Here is a 20,518-nt window from a genome sequence, read left to right as displayed (position 1 = left end):
TCCGGCGCAAATCTCAGAACCTCTGACCAGGGAGAGAGATGCCAACTTTAGCTGGACGACGCCATGTGTTGGGGCCGGTGTTCATCAATTCAGAGGCCCCATGTGTCCGGAAGGATATATGCTCTCTAGACATGATCCAGTGGGGTGAGGTGCACCGGGCGTATACGGTTACGTTCAACTTGGCTATAGTTAAGAAAACAAACTTGGGATTGGCTTTTCAATGAAACCATGATTCTCTCTGTTGACTGTTGTTCTTAAAGAAATGATTATCTCCGTTGTTCTTGTTCTACATACTTTCTGTTTAGAAAAGGATGTCGCAAGATGTCACAGATTATTCTAAATTTGGTTCTTAGCTATGGCTATGAGAAAACAAACATGGGATTGGCTTTTCAATGGGACCATAATTCTCTGTTCTAAAAAAATGATTATCTCCGTTGTTGTTGTCCTACATATTTTCTCTCTAGAAAAGGATGTCGAAAGATGTCACAGATTTTTCTAAATTTGGATCGGATATATCTAAATTTAGAAAAAACGCAACATCATTTTCAGGACGGAGGGACTATACTTTACTAAAAAAATGAGTCTCTCTGTATTTCGTCATATTATGAAAGCCTTGGGAAACTCTGTTTCGATATATTTGTCCATTAAGCACATAAAGCATATCTCAATATCTCCTCTCCGTACCCTTAGCGCTTCAGGATTTGACTATTGGTTGTATTGTGTTATTTGAGGTTATCTAAACGCGGGACTGAGAATGCCATGTTAGACCTTGGCTTATGCACATGGTTGCTTGAGGACCAGAGTTTTTCTTTCTATGCACGGTAGATTCAGTTACTACGTGTTCCAAGCCCCCTCGGTGAAGCAGTTTACCGGGCAAAAACTCCCAGATAAGTTTGATTGAGAGTCCCAATTGTCGTAGGAATGATTTCTAATCACATGTGCCATGTGGTTAGGTTGCATCATGTGAACCATTACATGGTGTGTGGCGTTGTTATCCTCCAAATTGTATTTGATTTTTATGTGTGGTAATTTCCGCTATATACGACAACTAGGGTAACCACAAATCCCAACATCTTTTTATTTTGAGACAACCATGCTAAGATTTATTGATCAAATAAGATGTTCACATGAATTGTAACAGAATATGGAACGCCAAGACACTGATGGCGTCCATGATCGAAAGAGACGAAATCCTTAGCAAGGTTATGGACTTCAAAATTTGAACCCCTTCGCTCATGAGCAAAAGTGTAAGCAGTGGCGGAGTTAGCCCATTATTTGAGCCTGGGCAAAGTTAGCTACAGTTGCATCGATTAAGTGTTTTGCCATTCCAAACTCCATCTTCAATCCTTATTTTCTCATACAGTTTCAATGAAGTTAGCCAGCTCGATCGCGAGCGGTGGTACGTCGGGATGGCGGTCCCGGAAGGTGGTGCTGGTGGTCTGCGCTGGGTGTGGCGGAGCGGCTGGATGTCGGGGCGGCGGCCCCGAAAGTTTGGCAGTTGTGGACATCAATCTCGTGTCGTGTGGGCGACAAGGTCGCTTTGGCGCAGTTCTCCTGGTGGTTTGGCTTCTTCACCTTACTGGAGCGTCCTTTGCCTGCTCCTCCTACAGCAGTCATGGTGTTTTCTCTCCGGCACGGGTGGGAGGCTAGCTGGTCTCGGCGTATGCGTCGTCCGTTGTATCATCGATGTGTTGGGCCCTTGTGTGCTAGTGGTTGGCTGGGTTTAGCCCAAGTTGTATCGGTTTTCGCCCGATTTTCCGTTAATTAATTGGGCATCTTTCTTCTTAATTAATGGATATTCTTAATTAATGGATAGGCAAAGCTTTGCCTCGTTTTAAAAAAAAGTTAGCCAGCTGAGCCCGGTCAGCTGCCCGGGCATGCTGGGCCTTGGCTCTGCCACTGAGTGTAAGTCTGAGAAGATGCACTCTCCTGGCCTTACTCTCTCTAACAATGGAGCTATTCCTTCCCAATGTTCCTTCATTTACTTTAGTCACCGCTAATTTGCATTCTGATGCAACGTAAGTTTTTGGCTAGGTTTAGATATTCGGCAAGTGCAAGAGCTTCTCTACATGTTTCGAGGGGTTTGAGGATCCGAAGAGCCATTGATCACCATTGCTGAAGAGCCCAAATATAAACCGTGTTCGTCTCGACAAGTAACACTTGTTGATCCTCTGTTCCCGTGCGATACACCGCTGCAGCAACATTTATCTTTGCAAGACCCGGTGGAGGTGGCTAGACATGCATGCATCAACCTCTGACGTGATCAATGGCGTACGCCAGCACTACAGGAATGGGGCTATATGCCGAGGGCCGGGAACCCTCGGCATAGCATGCTTTGGCCCTCGGTGTAGGCTATGCCGAGGGCCGCCCTCGGCATAGCTCCTCGGCGTGTAAGTCCCTCGGCAAAGGCACTATCGCCGTCGGCGTAGCCCGGCCCTCGGCGTAGGACGCTACGCCGACGGCAAAACCCTCGGCATAGACTTTTAAAAAATTCAAATTTCCCGTTTCCAAAAAAATTCAAAAAAAAAATTCGAAAAAAAAAAATATTTTTTTCTATATGCCGACGGCAAAACCCTAGGCATAGACTTTTAAAAATTTTAAAATTTTAATTTCTTTTACACAATTTTTTCCTTTTTTTTCTTTTTTTTCTTTCACCCAATACACTTTTAACTCTAACTACACTTAATCTTATGTGAAATTACAATCATGGTTAAACTTCCCAGTCGGTCACCCATCCTCACACTACTCCAGCCTCAGCACGCTTAACTTCTTGGTTCAATTCGGATGAGCTTCCATTATAGAATTGACACCTCTTGCTGATAATAATAGCATATCAACCCTATTAACCATTGAACCGTGATGCACACTTCTTTATTTTTGAATCCCAAACAATTACTTAAGTAGACAACAATGAATATATATAAGTAATAATAATATTGAATTGAAATAAAAATAAAATGATTTTAATTTTTGGTCTTTTTTCTATTTAATATTGAATAATTAATATCTTTAAATCAGAAAATCAAAATTCCACAAATAATATGTCTAAATCGATCAGAAAAATGAGAGGAATCTAAATATAACATACATATCATCATTTGAACCTAAAAATTAGAGGAATCCAAATATGACGCCCAATTTGCCATGTGGCCAAAATAGCCCCTCGCGAGATGCGAAATGGCCGTATCGGGCGGGGCTGGTGCACCGTTCGCCAACACGCTAAACGGACAAAAATTAGCACATAAAGTGATGTGTTATAGACATAAAAACATTTTTTGCGGAATTTATTGAGCGACGGAAAGTGTACCCCTAGTTCAAATCCGGTCAGTTTCCAGCGGATTCGGCGGGACACCGCAGGAAGCCGCATGGATTTCCAGATAGCTAGCGCGCACATATGGCATGTGATATGGGGTACGAAGGCGGTGTCCTACCACTACGCGGAGGTCTCGCGCAATACTAAAATGCGCCCCATGTAGCTCCTTCACAAAATAAACCCGTTTTGGCACCCCGAAAATGAAAAAACCATCGCCCATGGGTCGGATTGGAAATCCGCTCCCGGGGCCTTGCTTCCCATCCCGGGGACCACGCACGTGCCAAATATGGCCTCGTTCCGACAAACTATGCGGTGTCACGGGCCGTTTCCTACTCATTTGCCCTAAAAGCCATAGAACTCCGGACGTCATAGCCCTGTTTGTGAAGGGTTTTCCAAAATAATTGCCGTATCCAAATTCCGACTTTTAGAGTGGTTACTAGGACACATAAAATGACGCCATGCGGCTCCGCGGGATTTTCTGACTTTGTTTAAATTGTCATTTGGCCAAAACGGGCCCCCACGGAGATGCGGTATGTCCGTACCGGGCGCGCTGGTGCACCCGTTTACCATCGCGTTAAACGGATAAAAATTGGCACATAAACTGATATGTCATAGACCTAAAAACATTTTTTGCGGAATTTATTGAGAGACGAAAAGTGTAGCCCTAGTTCAAATCCGGTCACTTTCCAGCGGATTCGGCGGGACACCGCAGGAAGCCGCATGGATTCCCAGATAGCTAGCGAGCACATATGGCATGTGATATGTGGTGCGAAGGCGGTGTCCTACCACTACGCAGAGGTCTCGCGCAATACTAAAATGCGCCCCATGTAGTTCCTTCACAAAAAAAACCCGTTTTGGCACCCCGAAAATGAAAAAACCATCGCCCATGGGTCGGATTGGAAATCCGCTCCCGGGGCCTTGCTTCCCATCCCAGGGACCACGCACGTGCCAAATATGGCCTCGTTCCGACAAACTATGCGGTGTCACGGGCCGTTTCCTACACATTTGCCCTAAAAGCCATAGAACTTCGGACGTGATAGCCCTGTTTGTGAAGGGTTTTCCAAAATAATTGCCGTATCCTAATTCCGACTTTTGGAGTGGTTACTAGGACACATAAAATGACGCCATGCGGCTCCGCGGGATTTTCTGACTTTGTTTAAATTGTCATTTGGCCAAAAGGGCCCCCCACGGAGATGCGGTATGGCCGTACCGGGCGCGCTGGTGCACCCGTTTACCATCGTGCTAAACGGACAAAAATTAGCACATAAACTGATATGTCATAGACCTAAAAACAATTTTTGCGGAATTTATTGAGCGACAGAAAGTGTAGCCCTAGTTCAAATCCGGTCACTTTCCAGCGGATTCGGCGGGACACCGCAGGAAGCCGCATGGATTTCCAGATAGCTAGCACGCACATATGGCATGTGATATGGGGTACGAAGGCGGTGTCCTACCACTACGCAGAGGTCTCGCGCAATACTAAAATGCGCCCCATGTAGTTCCTTCACAAAAAAAACCTGTTTTGGCACCCCGAAAATGAAAAAACCATCGCCCATGGGTCGGATTGGAAATGCGCTCCCGGGGCCTTGCTTCCCATCCCAGGGACCACGCACATGCCAAATATGGTCTCGTTCCGACAAACTATGCGGTGTCACGGGCCGTTTCCTACTCATTGCCCTAAAAGCCATAGAAATCTGGACTTGATAGCTCTGTTCGTGAAGGGTTTTCCAAAATAATTGTCGTATCCCAATTCCATCTTTTGGAGTGGTTACTAGGACACATAAAATGATGCCATGCGGCTCCACGAGATTTTCTGACTTCGTTTAAATTGCCATCTGGCTAAAACGGGAACCTGAGAACATATAAGAAAGTGATTGAATTGTTTCTATATTAACATGTTATTCTACATGATTCAAATATGCATGATTTTGACATAAACGGATAGAGGATGTTTTTCTGAACATTTTGATACCTCATACGCATTTTTCGACATCATATGAATTAGTTATGATTTTTACAAAATTAGACAAATTTGAAAAATAGCCTACGCCGAGGGTGGCCGTCGGCGTAGCCCTGTCTACGCCTAGGGCCAAAGATATGCCGAGGGCTGCCCTCGGCGTAGAGGTCGCTACGCCGACGGCCACGTTTCGCCGAGTGTTGAAAGGGCAGGCTGGCCTGGCCTAGCCATACGCCGACGGCCCCGACTTTTGGCCGTCGGCGTATAGCCTGGCCCTCGGCATAGCCTCCCATTCCTGTAGTGCAGGCCAAGGTATGCCATTGCGGCTCCATGTCGACCCATGCATGCATGCAGAGACGGGCCGGAGACCCCAGCGCGTGATGCAAACATCGGGTTGCAACATTAAAAGCCTGCGGAATCGCAAAAAAAAACATTAAAATCCTGCGTACGTACGTACGTGCAGCCGGCATGGAGATGGAACAATTCATTTTCACGCAGGCATATTGAACTGTACGCGCAACAGTATTTGTACTACGTTACATTGTATTACCAGGCAATAAAAACGGGATGTATGTACCGTCCTACATGCTACAGTACGTGCACTCACAACGATCACTGACCCGGCCGGCCGCTTTTTCTTTTCGATCGTACGTATTGCTGCTGATGAATCGCTTTGTGGAACAGGAGCAACACCGGTCTACCCCGAGATCCGAAACGTCTCGAAAGGCGGTCGACACTGTGGAACGATCCACCTTTTTGTCCACGCATCTTCCTTCATTTAAACGGCGCTACCTAGTCACACAACTTGTGTGGCATACGAGAGGGAAGCGCGAGTTCAGTGTGATGTGGTATGTACGTCGATCACAACGGGCGCCGATCGAGAAGAGGGAACAAGGGCATGTATAATGCTAGACTCTTAACTAGGCGCTTGGAGAGAAAAAAAAATAGGAGCACTCTAAGGGGCATCTCTAACGGGTGACAACATTTCAGATGCTCAAATTATCCGTGCGTGGCTGATTTGCGTCGCCTCGCGGATGCGAAAATGGTCATGCGTCTGTTTACGTCGGATGTCCCCAGCGGCCCGACGCATTTTAGCCGCGGGCCTTTTTTTTCTAAAATCTGGAAAAACTAGAGAAACAAACAAATTGCATGAACATATGGCCATCATATTGGCTCAAACTGAGGTCTCAAAGTTCGCATGAAACTTATATATGCATGTTTTCCTCATGTGCTTTGCAGTGCCTGTGGAAGAGCCCATAGCCCAGCAGCTCGAAGTGCATTTCAATTGCCGCCACTCGGAAAAGACAAGGTCATCACTGAACCAATTAAGCTTGTACCATATCTTGTTCATTATATAATTATTGACTTTCAAGATTCTTTGCTTACACGTTTGGTGTTGCTCTTGTGTTCCAGACATGGATTACGTTTGTGATCTCTAATTCCTCAAGAAAAGTCAGAACAATAGGAAAATATATTTAACAACTACTCTAGGACATATCTTCTCTTTCTTAATAGATGGCCCCATTTTCTTGGTCTCACGGTGAGCCACGTAGTCTTATTAACATATTTCACATCTCCCGCATCGTTCCCAGCTGTACAGAGCGATTCTGCTCGCCAGACCGACATGTCAGAAGGCTAACAATCGCTCTTGGTGGCCAGACCCACGCGCCTCGACCACGACCTAGGTACAGTCGCGAAAAAAGGGCGGCCGACCCTGTTCCTCTTCCTCGTGGAGTCTCCTGATAAATTCGAGCATTAATCGAGTGAAAACTGATCGATGAAGCTCATCCGCCGCTTCCGTTTCCTGTAACTTAAAAAGCAGGGCATGGTGCGATCCGCCTCCAGCCCTCCACACCAATCACGCCCATAGGCCTCACGTTGGTGCCTGACCACTCCCCATCCTAATTCCTCCTTCAATCCCTAAATCGCTCAATATATTTTCCCAATCTGTCTGGTTGATCCCCAATCTAGCAGGTTGATCTCCGGTAGGAAAACCGCTCGACGTTCTACACCTCCACCCGATTCAATTGGAATTTTTTTGTGCTGCTACCTCAGGCCCTCCGAATTTCTTTGGATTTCTTGGCTTCTCAGTCTGGTCGCTGAATGCTCCTTTCGGTTCATTGACTTCTCGGACTGCTGGCCATCGCACGAACTACCTGCTGACCCTTCTTTCATTGGTACGTATATACTCTAATCTCATGCCTCCCTGTGCGGCACCTATTTACTTGCAGTGGTGTTATATATATAGAGTATATACACGTTTCTCTTATATCGCACTTGGATCAAGGGTACCACAGATATGTATTTTCGGTTACACACTGTAATTTCGATCTTTTGTCCAACATAATGGTATGGTCGTTTGCTAATAAATATGTGTGTTTTTCTCTTGCTTTTCCAGCGATACTACAGATGGCATGATGCTTATCACTGTATGTCAAAATGACAATCGTGATGTTCTATCTTCAACAGTATTGGTTCTTTCCCTGAACCAGATTTATGTTGGTGGTACCCATAATTCTGTTCCATCCATTAATCCTCTGTACCTTCCTATCAATTTGTTCCTGGGCTGATTCTTCATTGTATTCATTCAGGCCTTTAATGTGAATTTTGAACTAGCTAGGTGTTGTCATTATTCAAATATTATTCTATGCTGGTTTCCTCTTGATATATATATGCTACTGACCAGCGAATCATGGCTGGGAATCACTCTGACATATGTTTTACTTCTACCGGTGGAACTTCAAATGCTTTTGTGAACACTACCGATTGAAGCTGGCTAGAGTGCCTAACAGATTTTTGACCAAATGAGTGAAAAATATTTACTCTCTTTTGTCATTTAGGTTAATTCTCGCTCTCTATACAATAATATTAATTCAACTGTATCAAGCAATGCTTTAATCATATTAATGAAATGGTTTATTTGTCTAATTGTAACGCGGGTAGTATTTTTTGCAATATTATTATTTTTGCATTATTTATTTGCAACATGCGGGTACTTAAGCAATATAAGAGAAAATAAGGATAGACAAGTAGCAGCCATGAAGTTTTGATATCTGTGTTTGACACGAGAAAAACGTACAACGCGACTCCCGCGACTAAGGCGGAAGGGCGTGGTTTCTCTCATGCGCGCCGGGAATCGGTAAATGAAAGAAAGACGCGGGCGTGCCAGTGTATAATGATACACAAAGAAACAGAAGAAATGCGGGAACAGTATTTCATTAATCATATAGATAACAAATACAATTCCCATGTGTTGCGCTCCGTGGCCTACTAGCGCGGCCAGCCTGACTAGGGCGATTGCGGTCTCCTGATTCCCGGGGCCTCGGGAGGCTCCCGGTTAATTACTCCCGCGGGTTACGCCGCGAGACACCTCCGATTAAGCCGTGTGGTCGTCTTCGTCGTCTTCGCTTCACGTCCTGCATGCATGATATGATGGTGGTGTATGTGGGTGGGCAGCGGCAGAGCCCGTGTCCTCGTCGGTACACGCGCCGCTGTAAGCGTGGCCTGTGTTGCGGCCTCGCCCGCCCTCGCCGTCGCGCCTCGTCGGTCTTGAGCGGCGATGATGGGTGTTGTTGAAGTAGCATGATGCAGTCCGTTTAGCTAGGACTTCTTGACGACTTAGCGGCATCGTCGGGGTGCGCAAGGGGTACGCCTCGCGATAGTATTTTTATCAGGAGACCGGCGTCGGTGTAAAACCAACACACGCTCATGTCGGCATGGCCGGTGTGGTCGACGCCGTGACCGGGCCCGACGCCGAGTACACGGCAGTCGACGCAGTTTGGGCGCCGTCTCACGAGGTCACGATGGAGCCCTGTCGGAGTTGCCATCGAGCGATGTCTTGAAGTGGTACGATCCGTGAAGCAGCACCACGGCAACCTGTAAGTCACAAGCATCGCCGTAGAGTATGGCGTCGGCAGCAACACGAGATGCCATCAGCAACCCGGCCACCGCGCCAACTCCTTCACCTGTACGTCCGAGGAACCTGTACGCCGTTGAGCCTGTACACCGCTGAACATCGTGGCCGCGGAAAGGTCCGATGAAGTTGGCAGCCAAGGGTTGCACGCCCGCAGTGCCTCGACGCCATCACCGAGTCGCCGAGCTGTACTTGTACGGAGGACTTCGGGCTGGCCTCGTAGATAACCTGCACGCCGGTATGTGCGGCACCCGGATACGTCGCTCGACGGGGTCGCTCATGTTGGCCGAGATGCGCCTATCCGCCGGGATGCGTGGCCACCGGTACCTGCAAACCCACATGCACCTGTACGCCCATCTGCATCAGCCTCCGAGCCGCACCTATGCGCCACTTCCGAGCCGCACCTGTACATCGTTGCTAGGTTGGTCTTGTCCGTCAAAGTCTTTGAGTCGCATCTGTACGTCAAACTCCTGGGGCTCATGGTCCAGCTGACGAAGTGCACCAACCTGAGCCTCCGCGCCTTGGCTTCTCCATGGTGCTGTCCTCCGGCTCGCAGCGAACGTATAGGCCGCGGCGAGCTTCATGGCCCAACGGACACGCCGGCCGGCGGGCTGCACGATGGCGAGCGCCATGGCGACGACGTCCAAGTTTTCTTCCGCCATGCTAGCTGGAAGAGGTAGAGAAAGGAGAGAGATGCAATTTAATCGTGGTTCTCACCATTGGGAAAACTGAGCTTCGCCTCCATGGATGCTTCTCCGATCTTGCTCCTGACCTGTACGTCCTCTTGCTCCTGGCCTGATGGATGTATGGCGATGGATGAGTTTGTCTCAGCCGTGTACGAGAGCTAACTGGGTTTCTTCTCTCGTGCGTCTCTTCTCTCTCGTGCGTCCTGCCTCCGGCTCCTTTTTCTGGTCTTGCTCCAAGTGCTGTTGCTGGCTTGATGGATGGAGGTGTGACGGCTTTGCGCTAAGAGCTGGACGTAATGCAATCTCCGGTTCTTCTCGCGTGCGTGTATTCTCTTCTTCTCCCCTTTTTTCTCTCCCCTGTTTCCATCTGCGTCTTGGCCTTTATATAGGCAGCAGCCTGAGCGACGGGATAAGAGCACGGCCGTGCCTTCCGCAACAAACTCCTTGATCACCCTTACTTTCTTTCGTACGGCGCACGTATTATATCTTCAGGAAACCGACTTCCGTTTAAAAGACTTGGTGCATATCTTTTAAAGCTTCTAGAACTTCTAGGTGATACGGCGGAGGAGAAAAATACTGCTTTGGGACTCTCCTCTGGTCGAAGTTGTCACGTGTACAAGTGTACCGGTCGATCGATCAGATGGGTGCACGATTCGTGACGAGCTAGGACCTCCGGTGGGCGTACTCAATGTATTTGATATGTGTACACGCAGTTTGGTTGCCGTCGCGTACGCGCGGTGCTTGTGCTAGCTGCCCGACTGTCCGTGAGCCTGAACATGCATGTACATGCAGCAACCGATCAACCCAATGGCCTACTCCATATAGATACATGCGCATAGCTTTCTTGCCTAATTAGTGCCATGCAAATCATTATTTCCATGTGTACACACACATATTTCCTCATGCTAACTTATACGCTGCCAGCACAAAATCATGTCGAACAAATGCCCCCCACCGAGTTGGGTTTGCGAGCTAAGGGGAGCGCAGCAGAGCAGACTCAACTTGGTGGAAAGGAGTCGTGAACGGCCAAAAAGGCAGCTAGCCTTGCTATTCTCGGAGATACTTTCCATGTTTCTTGCCATCGATACCTCGATGTGTGAATTTTGGTTCTTTGTTATTGTTGTTGTTGTGGTGGTGGTGCTACTACTGACTTCATAAAACTCGCCGCAATTCCCTGTCCGCCTCTGGCTGCTTTGCGTCGTCTTGCACAGAATTCCCGCGAGGCCATGTTAACCCATATGAGAAATTTCTTCCTTTCTTCCTTAAGTATCCGGCTCCAAGCACCTGTCATAACAACAAGGAAGGAAAAAAGAAAAATGCAGCCATGCCATTGAGATGGCGCGCCGCGTCCTGAATCGTGCTGCGACCAGCACCGTTTGTCAATCGGCCGCTGACTGACGTGTTGACAGTACATCCACCATGTGCCGCTCACGATCGATGACATCTCAATGTGTTTGGCACCGTGGGCATGGAGCCAGAACCTGCATACACATCAAGATTACATGTACGTACCAGCTCCCTTCAAGTCTTCTCTTGAAGCCTTTGCACGAGCGAAGCGTGGCAGAACACGCATATGCTTCCGGGCTTCGGTGCAGCGACTTTTGGTGTTGTAGTTGATTACTCTTCCGCGGGGAAGAGTGCGTCGGCATGTGTCGGGGATCCCAGACGGTGATTGACGCAATCCGGCGCAAGGTGCGTACGTCTGTTCTTGAGCTTCCGAGAGCGGGTTGGGACCGTGTATGGTGCCAGCCAACCAACTATATCTTCATCTTCACTATGTGGCGAAATACCTTGCCATTTTCTGAAGAAATTTTTATCAATCTAGTCGCGACCGCCTAGCCATGCGGTGCCAGCCGACTAGGTTGAAGGGTTTCACAGCTTCACGCTAACCGCACTGGCGCGCTACACTGCTTCCGTATCTTGATGTGTTGATGTAGACGAGACACCGGAAAACCGTCGGTGTGAACATCGTTGTGTGGAGGCACCACCTGCAAGGTAAAGAGACGTCCTGCAGTGCTGACGATGTCGTAGACGAGGTGCCTCGGTGATGTAGATGGACTAGAGATGGAAATGCCTCTAGTGTTGTTGATGTAGGTTGGTGTAGAGACCTAGAACCGAGACTCGTTGCTGTTTTTTCCTGCAAAATCTTCGGTGTACCTGCTTGGTTTAAGGCACGAAGCAGCCGAGAGCGAGAAAATAGGCAAAAGGCAAATTGCAAGAAAAAAAATGTTTTTGGGGTTGTGTTTTTTAAAATGTTGGCTTTCCCTTTATACACTAGCTATATGTGTGATATCCGAGAAGGCCGCCGAAAGACTTGTCATTGGGAACCGTCGAAAGACCGTGACAGTCACAACATGTCCTTTACTAGCTCCCTGCGGAAGATGTATTGCTTCTTGAGGAGTTCCTGCAATGATGGGCGTTGCCTTCCTCCGGCTTGATCACCTCTTGCACCCAAGAAGGGCACGTTGCCTTGCGGTGTCGAGGAGAAGACCCTGGTGGCGTTCGCCTCCGCAGGTGCCTTCATCTTGCCTCCATTGTTGATTGGCTTGGATGTTGATGCGAAGCGTCTAGTGGGGTCGAATGCGCTGGCGTTCTTGTAGAGCTCCATGATCTGCGGTGACTTCTCGAACTCTAACTTCGTGGCTGCCACCGCCGAGCTTAAGGCACTAAAGGTTCTTGGCTCACGCCGAGATACCTCAAGCGACCAATGTTGCTGCATCCCATGGACGCACATCTCGATGGCGTCCTCAAGGTGCATCTCCCGAGCGAGACGCACATAGGCTGTTGCGGAAGCGGATGATGTACTCATCGATGGACTCCTCTCGACGTTGTCGGACCTGCGATAGTTCAACAATAGAGAAGTCTTTCTTCATGGCGACGAAGTGCTTCTTGAAGACCTCCTTCATGCCTGCCCAACTTCCGATGGCTCCGACCGGCAAGCGGCTATACCGAGTGGAAGGCGGGGCCGGTTAATGACCCCGAAAATTGGCGAAGGAGAAGGGATGAGCTATTTGCGGTGTCGCCGCACGCTGCCTCGAAGTATGCCAAGTGCTCCCTTGCGTCGCCGGTCCCATCAAATTGACGGAACTTTGGTGGGTGCCATCCGACGGGGAATGACACCCTGTCGTGCCATGCTTCGTATGGCTTTTCTAGCTCGCTCTCTGAAGTTTGAGGGGTTTGATCAACCGTCAGCTGCTTGAACCTCTTGGTCACCATGTCTTCAATGAAGTCGTAGTATCCTTTTAATGCGCTTGGTTGTGGTGCTTCATTGGAAGCACCTGCCGGGCTTGCCCACTGTCGAGCGTGTGTGTTTGGTTCTTGAAGTTGGCGCCCATCGTTGAGCTGCGTTGCTCGCTACGGCGCCATCTTGAAGCTCCTTCTCACGTGGGTCTACCACTCGTGTGGCAAGCTTGATGGTGAAGCGCCGTTGTTGGTGGTGTTCGTTCTATTCATCATGACCTCGATGAATGTGTCGAGCTTTGTCGTCGGGTTGTCAAGCGTCTCTCCTCGCTTCTTCACTTGTTCTTCCGGGGCCATCTCTCGCGCCGTTGGCGCGCTTGCTTCCGCGGATGCGGTGCCATCCTTGTTCACCTCGTCTATCGCCATGTGGGCAGGTGCGGTGTGGAGATCTTCAAGTCCGTCCTCGCGATCCGACAACTCGGAAGGAGCGAGTTCGTGATATGGCGGAGAGTGTGGAAGGTTCTGCAACGAAGATGATGAAGAGGCATCGGAGAAGCTTTCTTCGTCATTGTGGTCCTCGTCCGTGCCCTCCTCTCCGGCCGATCCATCCGTCACACTTCGAAGTGCAATGGACTTTAGTCGTGTGCTGGGTCCAGGCCGACTTGCTACCTGCAAAAGTTCATCTCGATCCTGCGGAAGTCTCGAGGTTATGTCGGTGTAGTGACGCGGTGATATATCCGGATGATATCCCGCGTCTCCATCGGAAAGTGAGCCCTTCCCGGTCATGATGGGCAGACATGGGGCAGTCGATCTTGCTCCCTCCTCTGACGTGGATGTGCTTGACTTCGCCCCCGCATCGGCGCCCTTGAACCATGAGCGAACATGGCCAAGACGTGGTAGGAATGCCATCTTGAAGTCCGCCTTTGGGTTTGGGACAATCTCCTCATCTGAGGGATAGTCGAACTCGTGGGTGACTTGGGGAGGCTTCCATTCTTCATTTTGCTCCAGCCGTGGGCGCATCTGCTACGGTGCCGCACAAAGCGAGGTTCTTCTCTGAGGACGCCTTCTCATTTTCAGCCTTTCGTCGTGCGATAGCTTCCTTGTCTTGTTCTACACCTGAAAGTAAAACAAGAGAAGGTTCCGCGGAGAGCATCGTGCCTTGTCCCGAGGCGGCATTGGTTGCCGCTAGGGATGTAAACGGATCGGATCGGATCGGATATTGCTCTTACCATATCCTTTACCATATTTTTGTAACGGATTCGGATCGGAGCGGATAATGGTCGGATGCGGATTCGGATGCGGATTATATCGGATTACGGATATGGAGCGGATTCGGACCGGACTCGGATCGGAAACGGATTATTAAGAAAATATACACATAAAAAATTAAAAGTATGCTTTTCTATGTAAAATATGCTTGTAATTATAGAATATAGCTAAATGTACACACTATTTCTTACAACAAAGCAATTTGTGTACTAGTAGCATACATATTTTAGCCGATGACCTAACTATATTGTCTAAATATTTAGGGTTGGGCTAATTTTCTCGGATTATCCTCTTTGTAGACCTCGGATAATCCGCAAAAAATGGCGGATAATCCGTATCCGTCGGATAGTATCAATACCATATCCTCTACCATATCCGTCGGATATCCGCTTGATCACTATCCGCATCCGTATCCGTATCCGGCGGATTTCTAAAAATGCATACCATATCCTCAAAAACGAATATGGAAGCGGATTCGGAGCGGAAATTATCCGTACCATTTACATCCCTAGTTGCCGCCCCAAGATCCACTCCGTTGTTGGAGGAGGACGGGGCATGAGTTCCCTCGACGCCTTCCATGGGCGTAGGTGTTGACGTTGGCGCCTTCTTGTTCGCCGAAGATGCAGGTGTCGTGGTAACCTTCACCTGTTCATCATCTTGTCGAGGAGTTGCTGAAGGAAGCGAGGGTGGAACCTCTGCACTCTTTGCCTCCGCTGGTCCTGGGGGTGTCTTGCGTGGCTTCGGCGTTAGGCGGTTGAGCAGGTAATTGTACCGCTCATGACGCTCCAACTCGGGGGGATGCGGAAGCCGATCCTGTCATTTTCTTGCACGACCCCGCCATCGGGTCGCACACGAACTTGGGTGTACCGCAACACCAAGTCCTCGAGTTCTTTGTACAGAACTCTTCGGTTCCTTCGGCGTCTCTCACGCTTGCGTTGGTTTTCCGTGGCGGCCCTCGAAGGTACCTGTGGGGTGGGAAGAATTGGTGGTGCAGCACGGGTAGATGAAGTGGCCGCTTCTCTTGGTAAGCGTGCTCGAAGTTGCTCTCCCCGCCTATGAGGGGAAGAAGGTCGAGGGAAGCGGCGCCCGTGGAGGATCCCTTGGTCGCCACACTTGCGTGGGGCGAGAGTCCCGCTCCTCGTCTTGATGGCGTGACCATCGGTTCCATCGCGGGGGCATGTTAGGATGCCTCCCATAGATGGGTCGAGTTGGTGAAGGCGGACGTCGAGGCGCCAAGGTTCGACGCTCATGTTGAGGTCGATAACTCGGGACTTGGCGCGTCGTCCTGCCCCCAGCTCGCGTCGGCGATGTACGTGGCGCCCCTTGATCACGAAGCCGCCGTTGGATGTTGTCCATTTGGTCCTGCAGTTGACGAAATTCTCGCCGCAGGTCCTCGTTGCGTGGCGCAGGTGCCTCGCTCCGAAGAACGGAGAACCTGTTGTCATTGGGAAGTGACTTCCCGTCCACCGTCGATGTGTGGAGGCACGTTGCCCACGTGCCCCGCCCATAGTCTTCAAGGTTGATGGAGACCGTAGGACCTGGAAGAATGGGCTCTTTGCGTGAGCGCCGTTTCCAAAATTCCTTCATGATGGTCCGCCGCACCATCTCCTTGACCTTCAACGGCTCGTTCGCCCATTCATCGGGGAACAAGTTGTAGGGTGGGGTCAAGGTATTCGCGTAGGTGAACACCTTGTCGGCCAAGGTCCTTCGCGCCGAGAGACCAATCTTCCTCCGGCACCGCGCATTGAGCGATGCGGGAGCTTATCTGTTGTTGGAGGTTTTGTACCTTACGGTACTTCCTCCTGTAGTTTCGAAGCGGGTGCGGGCTATCGGACAAGCGTGCACTCGCCATTAGCCTCCGCAGGTCGTAGGATGCCGCTTCCAAGCCCTCGAGGAGCTCGACCTCAGTGCGCCTAGTTGTTGGTGCAGGCAGCGCTGGAGGTGGTGTCGGGGTAGGCGCGCGCAGTGACGCCGCACCTGTTCTCCTGTTGATGGCCATGACGCGGAGGCGTTGGGATGCCTCCACGTCTCCTCTAATTTCGGCCCTTGTTGACTCCTTCAACAGGGCACGGGCCTCGAGCATTAGCTCGCGGCGCTGCTTCTTCACTTTGGCGGCCGCCCGCCTTTGCGCCTTCTTGGACTGCACAACTTGGAATTGTGCAGGGTCCTGCGCTTGGTGCATGTACACCTTGGCGCCGACCTCGAAGAACACAGTCGGAGGCCGTGTCCCGAAGTGGATCGTCATCGGCTCCGTGTACTTGTATAGTCCTCCTGCATAAGATATCTTCGATCAGCGGAGCTCTATACCTTTGCCTTGTCATGCAGCATGATGTGCAGATGGATGGACGGGCGAAGACGATTCCGACGACCACAGCGAAGCGAAGATGGGAGGAGAACCAGGTCCCACCGGGCGTGCCAATTTGTTTGACACGAGAAAAACGTACAACGCGACTCCCGCGACTAAGGCGGAAGGGCGTGGTTTCTCTCATGCGCGCCGGGAATCGGTAAATGAAAGAAAGACGCGGGCGTGCCAGTGTATAATGATACACAAAGAAACAGAAGAAATGCGGGAACAGTATTTCATTAATCATATAGATAACAAATACAATTCCCATGTGTTGCGCTCCGTGGCCTACTAGCGCGGCCAGCCTGACTAGGGCGATTGCAGTCTCCTGATTCCCGGGGCCTCGGGAGGCTCCCGGTTAATTACTCCCGCGGGTTACGCCGCGAGACACCTCCGATTAAGCCGTGTGGTCGTCTTCGTCGTCTTCGCTTCACGTCCTGCATGCATGATATGATGGTGGTGTATGTGGGTGGGCAGCGGCAGAGCCCGTGTCCTCGTCGGTACACGCGCCGCTGTAAGCGTGGCCTGTGTTGCGGCCTCGCCCGCCCTCGCCGTCGCGCCTTGTCGGTCTTGAGCGGCGATGATGGGTGTTGTTGAAGTAGCATGATGCAGTCCGTTTAGCTGGGACTTCTTGACGACTTAGCGGCATCGTCGGGGTGCGCAAGGGGTACGCCTCGCGATAGTATTTTTATCAGGAGACCGGCGTCGGTGTAAAACCAACACACGCTCATGTCGGCATGGCCGGTGTGGTCAACGCCGTGACCGGGCCCGACGCCGAGTACACGGCAGTCGACGCAGTTTGGGCGCCGTCTCACGAGGTCACGATGGAGCCCTGTCGGAGCTGCCATCGAGCGATGTCTTGAAGTGGTACGATCCGTGAAGCAGCACCACGGCAACCTGTAAGTCACAAGCATCGCCGTAGAGTATGGCGTCGGCAGCAACACGAGATGCCATCAGCAACCCGGCCACCGCGCCAACTCCTTCACCTGTACGTCCGAGGAACCTGTACGCCGTTGAGCCTGTACACCGCTGAACATCGTGGCCGCGGAAAGGTCCGATGAAGTTGGCAGCCAAGGGTTGCACGCCCGCAGTGCCTCGACGCCATCACCGAGTCGCCGAGCTGTACTTGTACGGAGGACTTCGGGCTGGCCTCGTAGATAACCTGCACGCCGGTATGTGCGGCACCCGGATACGTCGCTCGACGGGGTTGCTCATGTTGGCCGAGATGCGCCTATCCGCCGGGATGCGTGGCCACCGGTACCTGCAAACCCACATGCACCTGTACGCCCATCTGCATCAGCCTCCGAGCCGCACCTATGCGCCACTTCCGAGCCGCACCTGTACATCGTTGCTAGGTTGGTCTTGTCCGTCAAAGTCTTTGAGTCGCATCTGTACGTCAAACTCCTGGGGCTCATGGTCCAGCTGACGAAGTGCACCAACCTGAGCCTCCGCGCCTTGGCTTCTCCATGGTGCTGTCCTCCGGCTCGCAGCGAACGTATAGGCCGCGGCGAGCTTCATGGCCCAACGGACACGCCGGCCGGCGGGCTGCACGATGGCGAGCGCCATGGCGACGACGTCCAAGTTTTCTTCCGCCATGCTAGCTGGAAGAGGTAGAGAAAGGAGAGAGATGCAATTTAATCGTGGTTCTCACCATTGGGAAAACTGAGCTTCGCCTCCATGGATGCTTCTCCGATCTTGCTCCTGACCTGTACGTCCTCTTGCTCCTGGCCTGATGGATGTATGGCGATGGATGAGTTTGTCTCAGCCGTGTACGAGAGCTAACTGGGTTTCTTCTCTCGTGCGTCTCTTCTCTCTCGTGCGTCCTGCCTCCGGCTCCTTTTTCTGGTCTTGCTCCAAGTGCTGTTGCTGGCTTGATGGATGGAGGTGTGACGGCTTTGCGCTAAGAGCTGGACGTAATGCAATCTCCGGTTCTTCTCGCGTGCGTGTATTCTCTTCTTCTCCCCTTTTTCTCTCCCCTGTTTCCATCTGCGTCTTGGCCTTTATATAGGCAGCAGCCTGAGCGACGGGATAAGAGCACGGCCGTGCCTTCCGCAACAAACTCCTTGATCACCCTTACTTTCTTTCGTACGGCGCACGTATTATATCTTCAGGAAACCGACTTCCGTTTAAAAGACTTGGTGCATATCTTTTAAAGCTTCTAGAACTTCTAGGTGATACGGCGGAGGAGAAAAATACTGCTTTGGGACTCTCCTCTGGTCGAAGTTGTCACGTGTACAAGTGTACCGGTCGATCGATCAGATGGGTGCACGATTCGTGACGAGCTAGGACCTCCGGTGGGCGTACTCAATGTATTTGATATGTGTACACGCAGTTTGGTTGCCGTCGCGTACGCGCGGTGCTTGTGCTAGCTGCCCGACTGTCCGTGAGCCTGAACATGCATGTACATGCAGCAACCGATCAACCCAATGGCCTACTCCATATAGATACATGCGCATAGCTTTCTTGCCTAATTAGTGCCATGCAAATCATTATTTCCATGTGTACACACACATATTTCCTCATGCTAACTTATACGCTGCCAGCACAAAATCATGTCGAACAATCTGCTAATCCTTTCTTACTGATATATTTTATTGATAACCTTTCATTTATTTGTCTAACTGTAATGGGGGTAGTATTTTTCGCAATATTATTAATTTTGCATTATTTATTTGCAACATGTGGGTATAGAGTTGAGCAATATAAGAGAAAATAAGGATAGACAAGTAGCAGCGAGGAAGTTTTGATATATGCTATTCCTTTCTTACTGATATATTTTATTGATAACTTTTCATTTATTTTGACATATGATACTTGGGTAAAAATTCCTCTAATAATTGTTGTATGATACTCCAGGTAACACTCCTCCAATATTCGTTGTACTTGTAACCAAATTTGTGACAGGACAAACAATCTCAGTTTGTTGACAACTAATTCAGTCACTTGGAGTCTTCATGTAATGTATGTCACTCACATATGCATGCTGCAGATTGTACTTAAATATCTCAAGCACTTCAGGTTGATATTAGAACAACCAGGTATAATTATTTTCTCCTCCGTAGTATTCTATTGGTATAGGTGTGTGATTCACATAAAGAAATGAATGAAGGGGGCAAAGTGATTCTTCACACGGGTGTCTAACCAACAGTTAAAATATAATAAGGGGAGAAAGTTGAGGAAATATGCTCCCAAAAGTATTTGCTTGATTAAATATTTAAATGTCTTCAGATATTGTACTTCAGAAATATACTCAATTTTATCACTTCTATGCATCACTGTATGGCTTCTGAACGTGCCGTCTGATATAACTTTGTTTATTTTGATATAAATTTGTAGTAGAATTGCAGTTTTACACCTGTTCTGCTACCTTCCCGCAGAAGATAATAGGCACTTTACTTATTACATGATGGATGTGTTTTATTTTCAGATGGAGCTGACACTTGGCCATCATGCTTAGGTTCTCTTCTGTTTATTCTCAATATGTATGGTCATGTCTTAAACAAATGTAGAATGTATAGAAGATATATTCTCCATATCTTAAATAGGCACTTTACTTAGTACAGGATGGATGTGTTTTACTTTCGAGATGGAGCTGACACTTGGCCATCATGTTTAGGTTATCTTCTGTTTATTCTCAATATGTATGGTCATGTCTTCAACAAATGTAGGATGTACAGAAGATGGATTCTACATATCTTAAATAGGATTATGCGTCTAAAATGCATGTATTTGTTAATTTTCTTTAATCAAATGAAAGATCAATTTATACAGGACCGTTGAGAATCATATATCAGCTTCATCTTTTGACCAAATTTAGCATTTTCAAATGCAATATTACAAAACTACTCTATTGGTT

Source organism: Lolium rigidum, chromosome 2, assembly GCF_022539505.1.
Source record: "Lolium rigidum isolate FL_2022 chromosome 2, APGP_CSIRO_Lrig_0.1, whole genome shotgun sequence".
Lineage (NCBI taxonomy): Eukaryota > Viridiplantae > Streptophyta > Magnoliopsida > Poales > Poaceae > Lolium > Lolium rigidum.
Note: the sequence above shows the minus strand (reverse complement) of the source record.